We start from the raw sequence: 23,075 nt of genomic DNA, 5'->3' as shown, positions 1-23,075 counted from the left end.
ATCCTAAATGAAGAAGGTGGTGAGGAAATTTATCCATTAGATTTACACGGATGTCTTCTAAGGTACAAAGTGTAGCCTTGCTTTTCCTTTCACTAACACAGTTGAGTATCAGCCCATGTTTTTGTGCCTCACCTGCCTTTCTTTTTGTTAAGTTTCTCAGGTGCTGATTTATAGTAAAGATGTCTTGTGGCCCTGGTATGACAGTTCTGTGTTCTATTATATCATCTGTTTTGTATGCTGAGTGCTGAGAATGGAAAAGATGGAAACATGGTTAGATTGTCAGTTGTTTCCAATGAAGAATCTCTGTTTGGTGGAACTGTTTGCATTCCTGTGGTCAGCAGTATAAGGAAATACCATGTTATGAAAAATTCCCAATTGTTTCCTTAAGGGCTCTTAGAGTTGCACAATCTTTTGATGGTTTTGTTTGTTAGAAAAAAAAAAGAAAAAAAAGAGAAAGAACTTAGTTGCCAGCTCTTCAGTTTGGAACTCAAAATTATCTTAAATATTTACTAGAGCTTTGCTTTTATACTCAAGGTTTGGATTCAAACCAGAAGTGTATTTTCCTAATGCACACTGATCAGCCATTATAATATGAGTAGCTGAGGAAGATTATAATTTCATTCCAGGGCATGTTTCTTTGGGATATCCCACCAGTTCCTGGACTATCCATCATTGTGATTACTCATAGTTTCTGGATACAGCTCTAAAACATTACTTCTCTAAGAGAGGCAGAGGTAGCTCTCAAGTAACCAAGTGACTTTTGCACTTTAATGCTCAAGATAAATGGTTTTTCTGACAGAAAAATTCTTTTGTCTTACAGACTGAAGCCCACATTTAGCATTTAATTTGTACTTGCATTTTCAATATCCTGTTAGGATTTGTGTAGTATGTCTGATTTCTGACATATGCAGCTATTCAAATGTATTGAAAATTTTTCCAAAGCTGTTCATGTTCAATATCTGTCTCACTGCTGTCATCTCTTAGTTAAAATCCATTTCTCCTCCCAATTTATTCATCCAAGAATGTATATTGCTGTTTTCCCTGATCTGAGAGGTGACTCTGAGTTTATTGTTTAATGTGTGACTGTTACTTCTTCCCAGATTTTCTTTTTCCCATTCTTGATATGATCTGCATCCTTTGTTACTGATTATATAATTTTATTTTGGGCATGGAGTCATATAACTGATGAACAAGAGCTGAGAATGTCACCTAAACAATGCAAAGTGCAGTGAAGACATTTCCTGACCAGTGCCTGTGTCAAAGTTTCTTGCTCATACTCCAGGAGTGGGTAGAACAGGATGAATGGGAAATTCCCTCTACTGGATTAAGCAGAGGGAATTAAGTCATAGCACTAAATGGCAGAGTAGTTTGATAATTGTCACATATTTTTGTTATTGTTTTAATAATGAGAATTTTGAAGTGGGGAGGGACGAAAAGCTTGTGAAAGTGCATTGAGTGGTAATAGGGAGAAGGGATGTGAAGCAGAAGAAAAAGATTGTAACAAAGAGCTTGTGACAAAGGACAGGAGAAAAATTTGCTCAAGAGCATTTTATGTTTGCAGTGTCACAGTTTCTGGCTTTCTCCTACAGCACCTCCTTCTAGTGAGAGCTGTAGGATGTCCAGCCTGTGCAGTGCCCAGAGGTGGGGACAGAGCTGAGCAAGCTGCCCATTGCTGTCCTGGGGCTGTGCTAGGCAGGAGCAGGGCTGTGCCATGCTAGGGAGACTGAAGGGGTGTCCAACACCTCAGATAGGGGCACCTCTGTGTTCTGCAAACCAGTGCTACTAGACCTGAAGCTGGAAAGTTGGAGAGACTGAAATTTTGCTGTCTGAGAGCGGTCTGTCAATGCCCTCTGGAAACAGTAGCTGCTAGCCTGGAAGAGAGGCTCTCCTTGCCTGTGACGGCTACGCTTAAAATAACATATCAGGAGCTTGCGTAAAAATAGTGTTCCCTTATCTCTAACAGTGTGAAGTAGATGAAAAATAAACTGTACTCATGCCAAGAATAAACAGTCACGTTAGAGTGTTTAAATTCCTGTTTAAACTCCTGCTGTGGAGTACTCACGCTCTAGCGTGGCATTTTGGTGCCAATGAATCTCTTCTTCTTTCCCAGTCACTGCCATTGCTTTGTGTACTCTGCCAGGGAGCAGTTGGCAAGACAGCAAAATGAGCAAATATGCCCAAGCCCCACAGAGAGCACCTAGGTAAAGAATTCTGTCCTCTAAATCTCTCCTAAATCTGTACTTCTGTCAGCTCTAAAAGTAGATGAAATAGTCTTGTGGCTGTTTACCTGTATTACACGTATAAGTACATTGTTCATTTCTAAATGCAAACTTGCTGAGCAAGGCATTGACTTTATATAAGTAAATAATTCAGGGGAAATAGACAATTTGAGCAATAGCAAGACACAATAACATCTTATTTTTACTTCTCTTGGAATTTGGTTTTTTGCTTTAGAGTATCTTGTAATTATAGTGTCTTCCAGTAATTTTGCGTAATTCTACTTGCATTATTTTTTTGCACATTGGTTTTTTTTTTGCAAGTCAGTTCTTTACTTCTGAAATTCATAGAGCACATTGAATAATCAAGATTTTAGTGCTGATGGGAAATGGGATAACCAGGCTGCTGAAGTGTTGAAACTGGTGAAGTATTTGTAGTGTGATATGCTGAGAAAACCTAAGCAGTAATGCTTGAGGAGAGAATGGGTGAAAGAGTCTGTTGCAACCCGATGAATTCAAATGGGGTAACAAGTTGGTGAGAGGTACCAGCCTTGCCTCATGGTAGGCTGAGCCCAGTGTTTTCACAATGCATAAAATGTCTAATTTGCAATGTACAGATCTTAGAAAATGTAGCATATGTTTTGTATGGATGCATGAAAGGAAGGAGCCTGGCCCCTGTCCCCCAGGAAATAACTGTTTTTTCTTGGTGGAGTGGCTGAGGGAAAAAGGAAGGTGCTAGAAATAATTTGTCGGGTTTGACTGAAGATAACTTGTGGTCAAAGCCTGTGAAGACAAAAGATGATAGAAGTAAACAATTGCTATTTTATTTACTCATTTTACATTAATGTTAGAAGATGAATGCAAGAGGAAAACGCATTCCTGTTTGGTGGAGGGAAAGGGTCAGAGCAGGGCGGTTGTTTCCGTAGGAGCTCTGGGCACTGGTCAGTGCTCAAAGGGAGGTGTTGTGTTCCTGTGCTCTGCTCCTGCCCCACCTCAGCCTCTGCTCTGGGGTTCAGCTTCCTCAGGGCTACCAGAGGAGTTATGGATTGTGGCTGTTATGCTCTGCTTTAAAAATGCAGCAGGTAGTCCGGATTTTGTGAGTTGTAACCTGAGATTTCCAGCTAGGCACTCTTAAATGGGACTACTCTGAGATTTTGTTATATGCAAAATGCATTATGTGATAACAAACTAAAATTTAATTCAATGAAAAATTCTGAAAACGGGTTCAAGAAGATAAATATACAGTATACAGTATATTCCAGTTATGTTGGCAAGCCTACTACAAGTCAGTCATGTCTTTTTTCTGTTTTACAGGTCAACTGTATTACTGGAGAGGAGGAGAGCTGTGGAAAAACTCAAGGTACCTAAAACATTTTACTGCCTGAATTCTTGCTGTATTCTAGTGTAACAATATTAAGGGGGAAGAGGGAACTGAATCAGTGACCTGCCACTTTTAAAATGGTTTTATTAAAAACCACAGACAAAAAACCCCATCACAATAATCTCATTAATGTTGTGCAAAGTACTTCTGTGGGATGAAGTTTTACCTTAGCTTTGGTGTGCGTACAAGAGTCTGAACAAAGCTGCATAATACTTGCTGTAAATATATAATAGAACTGCACAGACATAGGGGTAGTGAGGTGTTCTGCAAGTTCCAGCCCCAGTGAGGTGGATATTCCCTCTTTCTACAGTGGGGTACAGGCACCAGCTGATGATAAATATCATCAAATGAGCGAGTGTGGTGACTGCAGCTTTGACTTTCTTCAGGGCAGTTAGCAGGCTTAGCTAACAGCAGTTAACTGCTCCATGTACAGCTCTAAAGATGCAAAAGGAGTGGTGGGAAGATGGCAGGACCTGACAGCAGCCTGGATTCTACAAGCTGAACTGGGGATTCTTTTATACATTTTTCAGACACTTCTGTTAATGTCTTAAAAGTGTCTCTGTGGTATAGATAACATGTGTTGTGGTCTTTATAATAATAGGCAGCAAACACTCTTACAGTGGAATATTTTAGGGATTTGAGTGCCTAATCTCTTATCTGAAGTATTTTTTGTCTAGCACTCTTTTATCTAGCTCCCCAGGTCTTTATTAAAATAAGACAGTGTTATAACTTGCATTTTCATGTCTGTTATGTAACTAAAAAGACTATATTAAAATAATCCTGTTGCTAGCACTTGGATAGGGTTCTTTAGAAAGATTTTTCTTAGTTGGAGAAAGTTTTTCTCCTTTCTTTGCTGTGAAGTATTATCTGTGAGATGCTACACGTACCTTGCAAATAGAACACTATGAGGCAGAAGCAAGGAAGAAGTCAAAATATTATCACTTCATCAAAATGGAAAGACAATGGCTTTCAGTAATAAAAGCTGATTTTGTACTTCTGTACACTTCAAATTGAGAGGAGCTGAGCTGCCTTCTTCCACTGAGAGTGCATCAACTTGTTACCTGTGAGTAGTGATGTAGTGAACTCTGGTTCCTTTCTGTCCTGTGGATGCTAAGTTTGTGTTGTTTGTAGCTGTGTAAGTTGCTTGTGCCACATATGCAAAAGCAGTTTGCTACAGATGAGAGTTTATATGGAATTAATTTCTCAAATTTCTGCTATAAATACAGCTTTCAGAGATGAGTTACATGAAGTCTTTGTGATTGATGGAAAAAATAATGGACATTTTGTTTGAAGAATGCGAGAATGTAAAAGAAAGGGCAGCGCAACTTATGGTCCCAGTAAAAACAAAATGTGTTCAGTTCTTGACATGCTGGTGGTAGTTATGCTTACATTGCATGTGATACAAAACTACTCATATCTGTTATTTAGACAGAATTGAAAATACAGGAGAGCAAAACCTGTCTGCTGTCCAAGAGCAAAACCAACAGTGTTGTTGTCAATGATGCCTTTTCATTCGTCAATAATGCTTTTCATTTCAAGAAACTGGGTAATTTCTTGGTCCCTTCACTTTTGCTTTGAGATGATTCAGATCATTGGTTCCACCTTGAAACTGAGGTCTTCTGTGATGCTTGGGGTATTTAAAATACAAGATGTTTTCCCGGGATCTTGGGAGAGTGCTAGACATGGAGCCCCAGTGTGGCTGCATTCCCTGCAGTGTTGGACTGGCTTCTCCTGCAGGCTCCTGGTAAGATGAGAAGCTGGCAAAAAGCATAAAAAGGAATTAATGTGTAGCTGGAAAAAAGATACAAGGGACTCTTAGACATTTTATCTGGCGTCTCCAGTGCTGAAGGAGAGGTTTCTATCTCTTTGCTCATTTTAGACAAGGGATTTTACTCTTGACGTTTTTTTGCCCCTCACTGTGCAGAACCTGTCAAATCCTTTTCCTGACACTTTCTCCCCCGTCAGTCCCTCAAAAAGACTTCAAAAGAGATTTTTCCCAATTGCAAAAGGAACCAGGCATGGCCTTTCTAACTCACCCTGCATTTGAAGCATTGATAAGTAACATGTGGCTGGCTCCAAACTGCTGACTTTCCCAGCCATTTAAAAAAACACAGAGTATGGTTTTAAAAGAAACTACAGGATTGTTCTCTCTTCTTTGCAGTTGCCTTTGTGTAATGTGTCCCAAGAGGTTTGATTCTTTTCTGTCTGAAGCAGTGAGAACTCACTACTGTCTTTCTGATTAACACATATTGAAAAGAAATGTCAAATTTTTAAAACTTTTCCATATGGGAAGGGTTTCTTTATTCATAATCTGTGTCACGCTCTTTAAGTTGTAACTTTTTTTTTCTTTAATGCCGTTGGATCATCACTATTTGGAGGTGCCCTAGCAGAAAGAAAAATATTATTTTTAGGACTTGATATTGAGTAAGAGGAGCCTGGAATAAAAATCTACTGTCTTGCATAATCATTTAAACCTGCTATGGAGTTTGGCAAAGGTAGAGACTGACAGTTCTTTTCCATAAAATGTGGTTGGGGCTTCATGTTTAAAGACAGGGTATGCCTGAGGACAGCCCTGATCCTTTTAATAAGAGTTAAGCTCGCTTGAAAGGTGAGGCTGAAGATGAAGAAGAATGTAACCTGAGGAGTTTGGAGCTTATTCAATAACTCCAATCTGATGCATCTCATTATAATGATAGGAGAACATGGTAAAACAATGGCCTTTTTATTTCCTGCTCTAAGGAACAATCTAAAAGGAAACTGTACAAAAATACAGTAAGATGCATGACTAACAGGAATCTGTCTTCCAATCTATCACCTGAATTGATTTTTCTTTTAAAAATAACAATAAAACCCCAAGCCCTCCCTGAAATACATATAGTGTAGCTGTATTACCCATAACCATTTCACTTGGTCAAATAAAATTCAACGTTGTCTCTTAGCTGTTGGGAAAGCTGCACTCTCTCCATGGTTTGCGTGAGGAGAGCACAGATCTTGAATTGTTCAAAGGGTTTGTTGGGGTTGTTTTTGAAAACATCTCACAGAACTCTAAGATTCAGCAAGTTGGTAAAGTTGATATTTCTTTTTTAATGTCTCTCTCTGATATGAAGCATATTTCTAAGCTGCAGGTGGCATTACTCATTTAGACTGCTAAAATGCCCTTACACATAGTACTGAGGAAGAGGTCAAGGTAAGGCAGAGCAGGACAGTTCCCAAAGTTACACATCCGCATGTTACCAGTGTGGAGTTGACAAAACCTTTTGTCTGTGCCCTACTGAAGTGTCAGCCTTTAGTGTCCCATTCCTGCCACCTGCACACACTCTGTTTTCCAGCTCTGCTGAAGGTCATGTTCCTAACTAGGCTGCAGTGGTGTTGATGGTTTTGAGCCCCTGGGCTTTCTAATCTTTGAAAGAGGCTAGATGTGTTTGTGGGACTATTTTAAGCATGCTCTTGAGTGCTTTCCTCCCACCCTGCCCAGCATCTTTCAACATTCCCTCTCCATTCTCCAAACAGCCCTCACCCTTCCAGCCCATCAGGGAGGAACTGGGATGAGCATTGGCTCAAAAATCCCTTTAGGCATGATGCTTCCTAGGGTCAAGCAAGGGAAAGTGTTTACTCCTGAATGTGTTCATGCAAATATGGAAAGATTGTGTTCTCCATCTTCTGTCTCAGCTACCAGCCCTGATGGAATCATATTTAGTCATCCCAAAAGCCTGGGGTCCTCTGGTTAAATGTAAATTTATTGTCTTCTCTGAGCCCCATTGTGAGTGAACTTCCTGATTTTGGTCCATTTTTTAATTGGTGCTGTTTAAGAGCCCAGATGTGGCTCTTCAAATGTCAGTGACTGTAGATAATCCTGTCTGCATGAATGATGAAACAGAATATGTGACACAAGTATATTTCTGCCTTAAATGCCTGTTTCCAGTAAAAAGAAGTTGTCTTGCAGTCTGATAACAAAGACAAAATTAAACACGGATTTGGGCTTATGCACATTTCATACAACTATGTAATCTGATGCTTTTTTCTCTAGAGAATAAATTTAAAGCTTTTTTTATTCCTAGTATGAGAAGTTTCAATGCATAGAAGTCTGAGTCTTTGCTTTTATTTCATCAAATGTTTGTAGTTGCAGACAGTAATATTTGTTCATGCTGTGTCTGCAATCTGTTTTTCTTGTTCAGATTGAAAGGTAACCACATTAATTGTGAAGAGGATTTGCATTTAAAGTCCTACATTGGTTGGACCTCTCTTTCCTGTTGAGATGAAGAAACTCTCTGGAACTCAGTTCCTGTTTACTTGGCTGTCTCAGCCTTGTCCTGTATGGATGTGACAATGGTGTTTTATCTCCTCCACTTCTCCAGCTTTCCCTGCTGGTGGTAGTGCTCATGCTGAACTGAGCTGTTCACTGTGACCAGTTCACCAAAGCACTGGAGCTCTGCCCAGATATTCATAACAAATGAAATAAAATGTGGGATATATATTGTGCAAGTTAAAGTAATCAAAGAGAATTAAAAAAAAAACAAAGATAAAAGGAGATCCTGTTCAACATTTCTATAGTTGTTGCCTTTCTTCTGAAAAAACACTTGCTTTGTGTGTAGCTCCTGTTGCTTTTAGTACATATGTGAAAGAGCTGTGGGGTTGTTGGTTGTGTCTTTAATCATTATTTTAAAAACACAATAATTTTCAGCATAGATTGTTGTTACAAAATAGAACCTGGTTCTCTGTAATGTCAGCATCAAGTGATGATTGTCTTGTCTCAAAAAAGCCAAACATAAAGTTTCTCTGGCATAAACAGACTAAATTTGAGCACTTGTCCTGCTTCTCTCGCTGTGATGAAAAGCTGGAGTAGCTTAGAAGTTGAGGATGAGGAAGATTAATAAGTAAAAAAGGAAAACATCACCCTAGGATATTTTCAGAATTGCTGCTACTAGGATGATGCATAGCTGTAAGGAAGGCTTATCCAAATTCCTACAACCTTTTAAATGTGAAGAGGGTGCTTGAAGCAAATATCCCACTTCCTCCTCAGGCATGCTGCTAATCCCTGAGTTTGTACAGAATTTCTGTAGCTGTTACAGAACTTCTGCTGAGGATTTAGGAAAAAGACATTCAGGCCTTCCAAGACAGCACAGCTTTCGAAGGCTTTATTTCACTTTTGTTAAAATACTGAATTGTTGGTTTTGCTTTTTTTTTCCCCCCCTTTTGTCTTTTGCTTTTTGTTCCTCTTGAGTGCCTGGAACATGTTGAAGAGTGTTGGATTGCTCTTTGCCATTTTCCCTTTCCAAGGTCCCTTTCATGGAAACAGTTTGCTTGGCAGCAGATAAGTGTCTGTATCTCATTCCCAGTCAAATTCCTCAGTCCATGTGATAAAGAGTTTCATGGGAGGCAGGAGGAGGAAGAGGACAGCATTCATGTGAAGTCTCTGATTGCAGCAGGGGGCAGAGGAGCTTGGTGGGCACCTCCAGATGGAATTTTGGGGAGGTGCTAGGCATGGGAGAGAAGCATTGGAGCTCTGGGGTTCACCACACAAAAACATTTCCAGCTGACACAAGAAGGCTGTTAAAAGTTAGTAATACAGATTGTTTTATCACATCCTGTTAATTATAAATTAATGAAGAACAGCTCTGCAAAGAGGAGCTGATGTAACTGTTCAGTTGCTTGTGACATGGTGATCAGATTTTCAGCTCTTTCTCTGTGATGATGGAATTAAAGCTGGAAATGCTATTCAAAGTTGCTGAGTGGTATATTTTAAGCGATCAGGCTTATAACTGCAAGAGAATAGATCTACCTTAAAATTAAATATTTTTTCCAAAAGATAAACTCATTCTATTTTTCTACCATTATAACTATTAATGAAATGGCTTTAATTGTGTCTCTCCACATCTAACACATTGTACTTAATTTTTTTTAATTATTCCTTTGTGTAAGAATAAATCTGTTCCTGATGACTTAAAACTGCTGAATCTTTGTAAAACATAAAAAACCCAAATGTGGCTACATGGGTATTAGCTCACCATTGTGTGTTTACTGTGGAGATTGTTGGATTTTATCAGGTCTGGCTTTATTAATCAGCTGTGTAGAGTGAATGAGGAATATGTGTTTTAAAACTGGATTTTTTTTCTAAAGTAGTTATAAACCTTGAAACTCTCCCACTCAGTACCAATTTAACTTCAGCAGCAGCCTGTGGGTTTGTGATTTTCCCCCCCTTCACTTATTGAGCTGTATTCAGAGATTATAACGTCCTTAACAAATGTTGATATTTAGAAAGTCAGTTTTTTCTTCCCCTCTGCTGAAGCTGGATTTGTATAACTTCTTGACAGTTCAGTTGTAGTAACATGAAGGTTTTCTCTGTCTGCTAATGACCAATGACTCTTCATGGAGAAGAGTTTGTTAAATGTGGAAGTAAGTTTAAAGCTTGGTTTTGTTGTATGTCATGTTAAAACAAACTCAGTCAAGTTCTTTGTAGCTGATGCTCCCTTAATTCTGCTCCTCCTGCAGAGCTTCGGCTGCTAACTGAGACTTGCCAACACTCAAGTCTCTGCTGGTTATCAGTGTGGAGTGCTAGGAACTGTGATTTGTGGTGTGTCATCTTAGGCTGAGGGGAGTCTTGGTTGAAGGAGAATGGGGTAGAAAAAATCACTAACAAAACATGAAAGTCTGATTCCTTTATGCTCCACATTCAGGAACAGTTGCTGCTATTGCCCAGTGTCTACACCTTAACATAGAAATGAGGAGGGTTTCATGTCAAGAAGTTCAGTTTGAAGGTTATTTATACCATTAACTGGAGAAACCTATAATTATCTTAATTCTAAATTCAATTTAATCACATTTTTTGGACTAACAGTAGTGCAGCTACACAAATTGGTGAGCGAATTGCTAAATGAAATGTGTTTATTCTCCATGGAAATGGAGTACTTACACTTCACATAGGCTGTTACTTTAGATTGGGTTAATTCTTTTAATAAACTAAAGCAGTCAATCCCTCAAATATTGCAATTAAACCACGATAAAACAAACCCATCTGCATTCTGTTTGTCGTGTTTGAGTATGTGTTTCTTAAATAAAAAGTTTTGAAACATTGTAACCTACAATACCAATAGTGGTTATACTACATTTAACATCACCTTGATGTTTGGGGCAGCAACCTGCTACCATGAAAGTATGGAAGGAAGCAATTTTGTGTTTCCAAATCTTGTGGAAACAAGTCTCAAGCTTGTTGAAGGCAGTGACTGCAGAAAGCATCAGTGTTGCTCTCAGAACATTTGTGTCTGGAATAGCAAAGCTGTTCTTCCCTGGCTCCCAGGAATGTGGTTGTCTGATTCAAGTTCAGTGGTCTGAGCAGTGCAATTTCCTTGCCAGCCTCCTACCTTTGCTAGTCATAAAAATGAAAATACTTGTTATAAGAAGTTAAAGCCTGCAGGTAGTAAAGTGGCTTTTAAAAGAATGAATTAGAAGTTGGAAAAAATATACCCATTTACTGAAGACTTCAAACTTTTTGTTGTTGCTACTTTTTTATTTTTAAGAGGCAAGGAGGGGTTTATAGGAGGGTTTAGGAATCTCTTAGCAACAAGGAACCATCTTTCAAAAGTTGAAGTTTTTGCTGAAGAAAATAGAAGGGGGAAAAAAAAACTCTCTCACAAATTAAATTTTAAAGTATAATAAGTCTGGCCAAAAGATATTCTGAGAAACAATTTGCTAAAGATACCAGAGCCAGCAATAAATCCTTTAAATTGAATCATTTCAAGTACATCAGGAATGAACATCCTGCCAGACAGACTGGAGAGCTGATAGATGACTGAATATAGAAGAAATACATGGTGAACATAGGGCACAGTAAAAAAGCTAAATGGTTTTTATCCAAGATTTTTTCCTGAGAGACTTTAGGGCAGAAACTTCACTTTGTAGGTCATATTTTGAGAATTGGTCTCAAATTGAAATGTTGGTTAAAAAGATTTTTAGAATTTAGAAAAAAAAAAAGTGGCAAATTGCCAGGAGCAGATACCATTTACCCAAGAGAGCTTACGGTAACCACCAGTGACAACATTGATCTGGCAACTGTGATCTGTTGCTTAAAATGGCTGTGAGATCAGAGCTGGAAGATAGACAAACACAATTTCAATGTATTAAAAGCATTCCAGGAATAGCCAGGGCACCACAGAGCTGCAGGTCTGTACAGGCAAGGTGGTGTGTTTCATCAGGAACAAAGACCACAAAATCGGTAAACACGTGGCAGATGCGTGGGCAAAAACTTATCTCAGGATTTGAGGGAAGTGCTCATGTGCATTTCAGATAGATGGCCTTTAACCTTAGGGTGGGACATTCAGTTATTTAGGTCTTGTTTTCCTCCTCTTCAGCCTGTAGAGTTGAACTTGCTGGTGTGAAATGCAAAAAAAAACCCAAATCATCTGTAATCGTGTAACTTTTTGAAAAATGTACTTACTTAACAGCCAGGAACAGAATACTATACCACAATGTAACTTTGTGATAAATTAGATGGACCCCAATAAGTAACTGGATTATAAGAAACATTGGGCTGAAATTAACTGTGTTGCCTCAAGAACACTTAATGACACATATGTAATAAAAATCTTTGACTGCCCGTGTACGTTAATTTAGATGTGAATGTTTGTTTAATTTTGGTCAGGTTCTGACCACAAGATGTAGGTGAAGCTTACTTTGTGGTATGTGTGGCATTGTCAGTCAACAGACTCCTATGAAATCTGCCAAGTCTGAATTTTCTCCTGTCTTTGTATGTCATTGGCACACATCATACTGAATGTTCGTGACTCTTTCTTACATTACTGATAACACAAATTTATTGGTAAGAAGATACAAAATAAATAAGGTAAAGTGTCATATTGGCATCATATCAGGCTTTACGAAGAAAATGTAGTTTGGACTAAAAGCAGCTTCAAGCTTTTTCACAGTTAGAGCCATTTTAAGGTACTTAATGATGGTGAAATAGCTTTAAAGTGAAACAGATTTACTAGAGCAGCTGAAAGGCCCTCTCCAACATCTGTCAGCTTTATACCAGTTTTATACCAAAGAATTACAAAATGGCCAAAGGTTACCAGAAAGATAAGGTTACTTCCATGGAACTATTTTCTTTCACCAAATCTCTCCCTTAGGCTTTGGGAGTATACACTGTAGATAAAATTATGCTATTCTCTTTCAAGCATAAAGCATGAAGTTTGCACCATTGCTATTTTGCACATTGTGTCATATGGAAGAAAGCATATGTTTGTAGGTGGGTACTGATAAGCTTTTATGATTTAGAAAAGTATTCAAAAATCCTCTCATCGTCACCATAACTTGGTGTTGTGTGTTTGTCATGCATCATGCCAATTCAACCCTGGCTCATCTAACTGTCATGTAAGGAGGAGAGCATAAATCAGCTTTTAAAAAATACATTTCAGTGCAGTGCATTCAGTACATTTCACTGCAATAAACTCTTTATTGCCATGAATACTGCAAGGTGCTTGTAGTGGGCTGATGGCTACGAGGAGTTTGTTGTTGCCTTACTCCACTTTCAGCATGAACCATTAAAGGATTTCTACTATAAAGGAGTCCTTTGTTTCTTTACATGTCATGCTAACGCTGAGATGTAGCAGCTCTAGTTCCACATTGATGTCAAGTGTTAGTTGTGCAGTGCATTTGCTAACTTTTTGGCTCATTTTTCTTTCTTGACAGCAACAGTAAAATACAGAAGACAGTCTTTGAGATGTACATTAGCTTCAAGCACTTACTGAGAATGGGAGAGAAAGCTTTGTCATTACTTTAAAAATCATTTATGGAACTTGTTAAACACTATTTCCCATTAAGCTTGTTTGTCTTATAGTAGTCTCCATGGATGAACATTTTTGTAATCAAATAAATTTAATTTGTATTTTGATTGCAAACCAAATATAACATATCTGCTACCTTTCTTCTGTTCCTCCTTCCTTTTCTATTCCCTACATGTTGAGATTTTTGTTCCTCCTCCTGTTCTATTCCCTACATGTTGAGATTTTGGTTTTTTATATTTTTTGAGGAATTGGTCATATATTTTTACTTAATTATTGTTATGTTGGCAGCTGTTGCACTTGGTATTCTGAAACCTTGTTTGTGCCTGGTGACAGTTTCTCACAGCATATTTTAGTCTACACTCACACTGTTGCCAGATCTTGGGATGTGCTTGGCACTGAGGTTCTCATTTTATACTGTGTTGTATCTCACTGCTGAGAATTAGTCTGTAATATGTGGTGTTGACTTGGGCAATGTAAAAAAAGACCTCTGGTTGTGAGATGAATAGAAAAGTGTATTACCCGTTGTGCACGTGAATTGCAAGAATTTAATGAATTGGTTTTTTATCTGCCACTTGGATTTTTTTCCCCTGGGCTAATAAAATAGTTAAATGATCTCTTTTCACATGTTCATTCTGTCTTGCCTGTAGCTTGTCAGTGTTTCAGAGCAGCACGTGCCTTGCATAACTCGAGATCTCTGCAATATCAGTGCCTGCTTGTGGATTGTGTGCCTCTGTTGGAACAACTCTAAGTCTATGGCACAGCCAATGAAGTCTAGATAATTACTCACTTCATGCCAGAGAGAGCTTAGTTAGACAGTGAATTCAAGTGCTGTGTAATTATCTGAAGTTAGGCAGAAAGAATTGCACTCTACGACCTAATGGTTTCACAAACACAAATGCTGAACATGAAGATGTTAAATTTCAGTACTCAGTAGATAATATAGATGATAAATGAAAACTGTTACTTTAGGACTTAGGAATTTTTCTTTCGAACTGGGAACTTTTAGACATTGAGCAACTTTGTTCCTGATTCACATCTCGGAGAGAGAAGAACTTAAGTCATCCCAAGTGACTCACAAATTATTTAACTGTGAAGTATGAACTTCTCTTGCAAGTTCAGATGGTGCTATTTATCCTTAACTATTATGTGATGTAAGCATTTCTAGGCACAATCAAACAACTTCCACATTTCAATAATTATTCCAGCAAATGTGATATGTGTTCATATTCAGTATAAGTAAAACAATTTATGTATTACAGCTGGATGTGAAAATTAGGGACTTTCTAACCCCTTTTTCATTCTTTTGGTGTGAAATTTTTTGCTGTGTATCAAATCTGAGAGGTGTGCGCAGCTAAACCTCACTATTACTCATCTGTGAGTCTGGTTTGGGACATAAGTGGTATGTGGGCTTGGAACCCTCTCTGCATCTGAATTTTAGCCTTAGTGACTAAAATTTATCTCCAGCTTGAAGCATCTTGCCTAAATTTAAATGGTAAATCCTTACAAGCTGAAGAATTGTGTATTTCTGGGATAGATCTTCCATGCTTTTAAAGAGTACATAGATCTTGGATAGGTTTGCTTCACAAGAGAGAATTTTGCTCTGGAGAAGTAGCAAACAGAAGAGACTAGTCAGTGAAGAGCTGTGTTTAGTTAGCCAGTTGGCATATGTGCACTTGCAAGATTCACTTGAATGATTTCTATTTGTAGTGCTCAGCTGAGTTCCACTGATGCAGTGAAACTTACTGTTATCACTTTTAGCATCTATCAGTATTTTCACAGCCTTCTATCAAAATATTGCTGAAAACTGAGCCTGAGAAACAAATTTGAAATCAATAACTAACACCCATTCTAGTTAGTGTGGCTGGGGGAGGAGGAATTTTTAAGCTACATAACTTTTTAAGGCATCTGCAGCTCTATCACCATTCCCTTCTTTACTGAGATATCTTCCATTTTGAGGTAAGTCTAAAAAAGCCTTTAGTCCTTCTGGGATTTTTAAAGACTTCTCCATGTTCTGCTGTTTAAAAATACTTTTGGCTTGTATTGTCCAATATTTAGAATAAGTAGGATATTAAGAAAAAAAATTATTAGCATTGCTGAACTTCATGTGAAAAGAACTAATGGTCTTGGGAAGGTGACCTATGTACCTTGGAGGTCTTGGAATTGCTCATTGTGATGTGATTGACTGATCACATCCAGAAACTTTCTGTGCATGTTTCTAATATGTGAGAAAGCCAGGTTTTGCTGTGGCAGACAATAAGCAACGTAGGAAATCATCCCCCAATGGATTTGCCCAATGTTGAGTAGCTAAAAATGAAATTGTGGGAAGAATGATGAGTGCTGTTCTTGCTTTCCAGCAGCAGTGGAACTGTTCATGCAGCAATATAGTGAGATTACATGCAGTCTAAATTGTGCTATGCTTCTGATTTAAAAATGTGCTGCTTCTGTTTAGCCTTTATTGAGTCATTGGTTCCAAGACAGAAAAAAGGGATGATATTTTAAGCTGTTTGTACAAATTTATATCTTCCAGTCAACCATAGGGTTTGGATTTACTTTCCTTGAGAAGCTGTAAATTACTGAAAGTCCTCTGCTTTTCTGGTTTCCAAATTTTAACACTGCATGCTTGTATCATGGTTTTGGAGATTATACCAAGCTTCCGGAAGCATAGCTCTAAACTTTAGAGATCCTTCCTTGAAAAGGTAATGTTTAAATATTTCATCAATCTTGTTTGCTAGAAGGATATTTTTCTACAATTTGTTTTATTGCTGTATGGACATTTCACAGTTTTATTTCTGCAGAATGTTTTTCTTTCCACACATTGGGGCACAAGTGTGTAGTTTTAGCAGACTCAGTTTATTCAGCAAAATACACAAGCTGGTACTTCATTGCTTTTTGTGAAGGGAATAGCCCTGTGGTAGTTACTCTTCTTACCATAGGCACTGGTCTTGAAAATGGTCAAGTGAAAATACTTTCTTATTAGTGTCATTCTTTTGAATACCTGTGCAGTTTTGAGAGGATTGATTGCTCCATCCAATGACTTGCTGCTACCAAAAATCAAAGGAGCTATTTTTTTACTGGTGGTGTTGGAGCTGAAGAAAAAAATGCCAATAATATATATTAGAAGTGTTTTGCTGTTTGTGGCTTTACCCAGCAATTTGGAGTTTTTATATGGGGACGGGTTTAGATTAACGGAGGAAAAAAATACATGTTGTCTTGCAGTTTTAAATTATTAAAAGTATTAGAGGAAAAAATGAGCTGTTCATGTAAACTGGTGAATTTGAGTGGGCAGAAATTTCCAGGGCTCTAACAGGGTGCGGTTTGTCAATGGTACCAAGAGCATCCCCCTTTTATATACTCTGTGCCTTTCCTGAAATCCCAAGGGTGGCATGAGGGGATTTCATTCATAGGAAAGATTCTAAAGGACTGAATTCTGCCTTAAGTTCTGGGGCCCCAGGGCTGCAAGCATTGGTGAGATTACTTACTAATAAGTCTTACTCTAGAATGGATGGAGCCAAGTCTCTGTTGCAACTTTGCTGGGAAAGCATGATCCCAAGTGAAAGTACCAGCTTTTGTGAAGTGCCCCCAGATCTGCCTGTCTGACATCAGCCAACATAAAAACACCTTGGCAGAGCTGACACAGACATGCAGGTTTCTGAGCTCATCCCACCTTGTCTCTGCCAGTGATGGTTGTGCCCTGCAGGCTGAGCCTGGCTTCACTGGCAGCTCCCCGTCCCCCTCGGCCTCTCTCTGCCCCAGATAACTTTATCCTCATAGCACAGATACTCAGTCTGGATTTCATTTCTTCCCCTGCAGCTCCGTGTGATCGCGCGCGCATTCCTGACGCGTTACCAGCAGCCCACATCTCCGAAAGGGCCGTATCAGCTTTCAGTGGCCCAAGCTCAGAGGGGAAACAGCCCAGTTCCTCCATGCACAAACAGCTGGGCAGTTGTGGATGGAATTAATTGCTGATATGCACTGGGCTGTGTTTTTCTTCTCTTGTCATTTCCTTTGCAGCTGTGAAAGGCAAGGTTTTAAGGCTTTAAAAACAGCGCAGACCTTTTCAGTGGGAGTAATGTAAGAGTACTGAAATATATCTGTAGTTTAGGATTTGCATACGAAGTAAAATCTCTCCTAAGATGTAGCAACCAGCACTGTTGATGTCGATATTCAAATTCCAGGTGCACTCTGTGAAATTAATTTCTGACTTTGGATTTCCAGCTTGAGGAAAAATTCTGGCTGAGGAGATTTGGAATTCTGAAAGCAGTAATCGTTATTATCTGAACATAGGAGTCTGAAGTTGAGCGTTGAAAGCAATCTGTTATGAAAAGGGTTGTCTTCCATGCATTCTCTTGGAGCTAATTTATAAAATGGACTGATGCTGCTTTAGCCAAATGTGAAAGAGTCAAGTTGCTGAAAGTCATGTTCCAGCCCAGCAGTTATGGGAAATTTATCACGGGGTTGGAAAATACATATGTTATCAACAGGGCTGCATGTCTGCCTCGAGGCTTCACCCAGCCCATAACAATCCAAAAACAAACCACCCATCACAAATGAAAAAATGCTGTCAAAAGTAGGTTCTAAGCCCTAATGCTATCAGAAGCTGCAGCATGCTGGGCTTAGTTGTAAAATCAGTGGAAAAATGTGTGGTACCTGTTGTTGAAGATAATACTTTGTGAGCTTCCAGTATGAATGTATAACAGATATTTTTTCCCTTGTGTATTAAACTGTTTTAAATGCACTTTTGTTTTATGGAATTGTTACACCTCCCCTGCTAGTAGGCTTATGCTGACATGCAGTTTACTCAGGGGAAGATCTCTAAGCTCTTTTGCCAAAATAATTACAACTCTCATAAGTATTTTACTAGTACACAGTATTTGCATACCATATATTTATAAATAGTCTCATACCTGGAATGAATTGTTTAAACAAATGCTTGAAAAAGGTTTTGTTGTTTTAAGACCTGGTCTTAATAACTAAATAAATGAAGTTGTACAAATATGTTGAAAATGTCCCCACCAGCTTGGGTTGTGTAACTCCTCGTATCTTAAGATGAGTATTTCAAAGGTCCCACTGAAACCAGGGCCATTATTTGTGGTAAATGCTGTGCAGAGTGAGGAAGGGTTGACAGACCAAGATCTTTAATAAATAAATAAATAGAAATTGCACAACTCTTGGAAGGAGCCAAACTTTCAGTCTCAGCACCCAAATCAGCCAAACTCTTGCAGAGACTGCTGCAGAGAGCTGTGGGATTGTACTTCCAGCAAAAACAGAGTGCACACTTACATCCTAGTTTTTCAGCCTTCCATGCAAGGGATTTCCACTGCGACCTTGTCTGTCGTGGCTAAGAGCACGCAAGGGGACACCAACCCAAGTCTGGCTCACGTGGTATGCAGGAAGTTCAGCTGTAGTAATTTGATTGTAAATCTGAGCCTGAGAGTCAGTAACTCAAATCATGGCTGTTACTTCAAAGAACGAAGGTTGCCTCCTTGAAGGGCTTTTAGTTTTTATAGCTATACAAAAGTTAACTATTACATAAGTTGTATGTTGTACATATCCATATATATGGTCATATCTTATTATAAATATACATGTATCATAGGCACCCTGTTCCATATCTGTCATACTAAGTACTTTTTTGGCAGGTAGTAGAAGTTATGGAAACAATTAAAATTCCTGTGCAACACTGGATTACTTATTTGTTTGGAAGAGTGGGTGGTGTTGTAGGGAGGGGAAAAAGGCAGATCTCTGCTTCAAAACCGAAGAGTAAAAGCATTCTGGAGTGGTTTTGCCAGAAGGTCTTTTTGTCAATTTGTGTTTGCACAGAAAGGTCTGACTATCAAGAATAGAGTTCTGGGGTTTGCACTCTGGTGTATGTTGTTAGTAAATATTTAAGGAATTATAGAGCTGCAGTTGTTTTTATGGCCAGTAACCAACTGGTGATCCTTTCAAGGCAATAAACAGGGTATGAGAACAGTGTTCTTAATTACCCCGGCATGTAAGAAGTTGTTAAAGGTTAGAGACTGGCTGTTCTCTGCTCTGCCTTCACTTTAATCTAGTGCCTGTCTGACTGCGAGATTAAGAGTGGCAAAAAAATCCAGCCAGTTTTAAGGAACTCATATAGGAGTTGGGCAATTTAATTCATCTGACAGTGAGTATCTTGATCCAGACTGTCTGCACTGTGTTTTCCTGTGGGTTACGTGACAGGTTGGTGGCATGATTTGCTTTGCAAACCTGAGTTCATGTTTGTGAATCTTTCAGCTGTGGTTTCTTTCTCCACCCTTTTCTCATGCATAAACTTGAAAAATATTTAGGACAAGATTTCTCTGGACTCGCCAGCTCTGATGGTATCTTTTTCAACTGTGGTCTTTGTATATGTGTACTTCTAAAACAATTGGGAGGTGTGGTGCAGTGTGCTTCCTTGGAGGGAGGCACTGTTAGTAAAGATTACTGATCTGTGAGAAGAGTCAGCTACAGAAAATGCTGAAACTAACACTGCCTGGGAGGAGTCTGTGGCTTTGGTTTTTAACTCCCTTTGAGTTTTGCCAGTAACTTGGAGCAGGGAAATGTTTGGTCAGCTGTGGGGTAACACTGAAAAGATTCTTGTCCTGACAACTACATTTATCACTGTAGTAATAAGTTCAGTGTCTTAAACAACCACCTGACCTACTACATGAAGAAATTGTATGCAGTCAATAAATACTTCAGATTGTTCTGTGTGTGACTGACAAGCCATAGTTGACTAATGAAATACAGGATTTGGCAGTGCTAAAGCTCGAGACATCGTTGAGTGAACTTTGTGTAAGAGTGGGTTCATTCAATAAAAAAATAAAAGGAGCATTTAAAGAGCCTTTTATTCCTGTCATAAAGATGCTTTGTGCTATTGCAGTTGTGTGTTTGACAGAATGGTTGGGGATGGATGCTGCAGATAGTTGTCTTGTAATTTGAGTGTCTTCTATTTGACACCAGCATGATTTTTATCTTCAGTGTTGTGACATGACTGGTGAGTTACAGTTTCTCTGTTTGAATGGAGTTTCCTACTGTAGTTAGTATCATGTATCCATAAATCAGCCTGTTAGCAGTGGTCATTCTGTATATTATGGGATGGGTTTGTTGGTTTTTTGTTTTGGTTTTTTTTAAAGGAAATGAGATCTGATTTTGCTTCTGCTTAAGCCAAGGAGAACATCAGACTCAGTAGGACTGGGCTCAGAGTTTTGAGTGTTTATTGGCAGCTAAAGTCAGCACAGCCTCGTAGGGCACAGGGCTAATTGCACTGTGCTGCAGTACCATGGCTCCCTGTACCTTTGAGCTTTTAAGTCTGTGAAATAAATCGAATCACTTATATTTTGGTTTGTGGTTGAGTTTGGTTTGGAGTTGTTTTTTTTAATTGTTGTTGGTTTGGGGGTTTTTTATAGGTAGGTAATCTTGATATGTTTAAACACATGGCTCTCTAAAACAGCTCATTACTGGTCACACAGTTATAGCAATTGTAAAGAGAGATGTAGTTCCCCATCTCTCTTTACTGTATCAAAGTAGTTCAGATTCTGTATGTGTGCTAATGAGTTTTTATCATGTGTGTGAGTAGTAGCAGACTAGATATTCTCCCATATTAGTCACTGCAGTGTGATAGATAATAGAGAAGTCTATTCTCATTTAAAGCTATAGCAGAGTGCATGAGGCAGCCTTCATTAATGTATGCTGCAATTGTATTTAATTTCTTAAATTACATCAGATTCTTTCATTACACCAGAATCAGAGAGATTCTTATGGTAAAGGCATGACCAACTAGTTTTAAGTAGTCTATTAAATTCAATTTTCTAGTATCCAAAAGCATACATGCACCCTGGTCAAAGAAAAAAAAAAAAACCAAGAGCTAAGTACCCAAGTATTTTAAAATATATAAACTGGGGAGAAGAGATGAACAAAAAGTTTCTAACTTTCAGTAGATTCATCATGTTTTCAACATCTGGAATGAAGGTTTTTCTTGAGCACAGTTTTGAGATACACAATATTAATTCCAAAGCTTTGTGAGGGTGAGCAGAGCTTAGCCTAAGAGGCAAATACTAAGTTCTGGTATTAGTTTTTTTGCATTGTTTCTACATTCTGGCACTCCACTCCATTTCCTCGCCTCACTGAACACTGAAAGGGACATAAATTGACATAACTAGATTTTTGTGACTGGGGCAAGGGAAGCAGCCTGAAAGATAAACTTTAACCTGTCATCCTGTCAACAAATTTGCATTGTTAGAAAAGTAAGAATTTATATACCATGGAGTCAAGAATAGTGTGTAGGGACAATGCATTAAGAAAGTCCATATCTGAAGTTAATTTATTTCAGCCTAAAAATAGAATTTAAACATCCCACTGCCTGATTTGTTTTTCCATTAAAAAATTTACGTTTCCCTTTTTCTGTCATAAAAAAAGCTTTGAGTACTCTCACTGCCTAAAGCAATGAAGTCTGAACTATGACAAAAGTTAATGGGAAAGTAATGGAAGAATTTGGCCTGTCCCTGTAGTTTTGGGACTGCTAACTTCTTTTAGCAGTCTATACTGTGTCTTGAGCATGCTGCAGTTCAGTTATGCAACCTTGGGAAGTTTCTCTCCCACTGAATGCACTGTTCCTTTATTAAGGCTAATGGGAGTCATGTGTTCATGTCAGTGGGAAAGCAGACCCTTAAAAATCTTTCTGGTAGATTTGGTGGAAACAGAGCTCACGTTCGTTATTGCCGTTCTGGGCAGTTGGATGTCTCATTAGCGGAATGTTAATGATGTTCAGCGAACTTCATTACTGGACGAGAGGATGTGGTGAAAATATAAAACGAGTGGCTTTTTAATCTTATAATTTCCTGTATTGTTGGAATAATTTCTGCCTGTTTTGTCCTTTCTCCCGTCCCAGTACTTACACATGGTGTACCTGGAGTCTGGTGGATGTGATGCTGGGGGTGCTTCAGCCCTGCTGCCGGGGCTCTCTGCCCTGAGCCCATGCTGTGGCTCCCCTGTCCTGGAAAAGTTACAGTAGAAACCATTAGATTGTCAATCCTTCTGCAGCCTCGGGTAGGAAGCAGATTATAAACATCCAGCAGGTAGGAGCCAGATTTTAGCCGTGGGACTGTCAATGCAGTATCTTTATGAGTGCAGAGGGAGTGAACACAGCTTTGCACAGCCCTGTGGGGAAGGCGATGGCGAGACCCACACCATCCCTTCATTGAGCAGATGTTCCTGCAAACCCCCACTAACAAAAACAAACCCACCAGGTCCCTGCCGAGCCGCAGGATGGGCTGGCCCCATGTGAGGCCGAGCCCTTGGCTGGCAGCGGGAATTCGCTTACCCTCGGAAAACGCGGCCTTTCGTTTTATCTCGCTGAGGCGGCCGCGGGGGAACAATGGGTTATTAGAGCATTGGAACAACACGGGCTTTGAGTGACCCCCGCGCTCCTGTGTTCTGCAGGCGAGGCTAAAAGCAGAGATTGGCTGCCCTCAGAGTTAATTTGGCAGCTGCTGCCTGGGGGCCTGGGCTGGCGGTGGGTGTGAGGTGAGGGTGGCCATGAGGGAGCAGGGAGGGCTTCCCCTCAGGGCTCTCTCTGGGAAAGGGAAAGAAGTAAACACAAAAACAGAGAGCTGGCAAAGTTGAAAGTGTTCAGTTTGTTTTCTCTTTCTAGTACAAAATCCTTTTTCCTTCGTTCTTCAGCTTTTAAGACAAAACCGTTAC

At 39.2% G+C, this 23,075-nt stretch overlaps 1 protein-coding gene and 1 long non-coding RNA gene across 4 annotated transcripts in view; one reads left to right on the top strand and one right to left on the bottom strand.

Moving 5' to 3' along the window:
* Positions 1 to 23,075, top strand: part of ADD3 (adducin 3) — a 92,268-nt gene that overhangs the window by 29,774 nt on the left and 39,419 nt on the right. For all 3 annotated transcript variants that reach the window (XM_077182894.1, XM_054637255.2, XM_077182895.1), the window contains exon 2: positions 3,531 to 3,576. The gene's annotated coding sequence lies outside the window, so the exon portion shown is untranslated. The remainder of the gene's footprint in view (positions 1 to 3,530; positions 3,577 to 23,075) is intronic.
* Positions 4,707 to 22,787, bottom strand: LOC143694823 (uncharacterized). Its single transcript, XR_013183540.1, has 3 exons — positions 22,696 to 22,787; positions 22,271 to 22,368; positions 4,707 to 5,354 (listed from the first exon to the last, which is right to left on the bottom strand). It is a non-coding gene; the product is annotated as an uncharacterized LOC143694823 (long non-coding RNA).

The sequence above is a fragment of the Agelaius phoeniceus genome, chromosome 9 (assembly GCF_051311805.1).
Source record: "Agelaius phoeniceus isolate bAgePho1 chromosome 9, bAgePho1.hap1, whole genome shotgun sequence".
In the NCBI taxonomy this organism is placed as follows: domain Eukaryota; kingdom Metazoa; phylum Chordata; class Aves; order Passeriformes; family Icteridae; genus Agelaius; species Agelaius phoeniceus.
The sequence above is the reverse complement of the archived record's forward strand: the minus strand, read 5'-3'. Positions and strand labels throughout refer to the sequence as shown.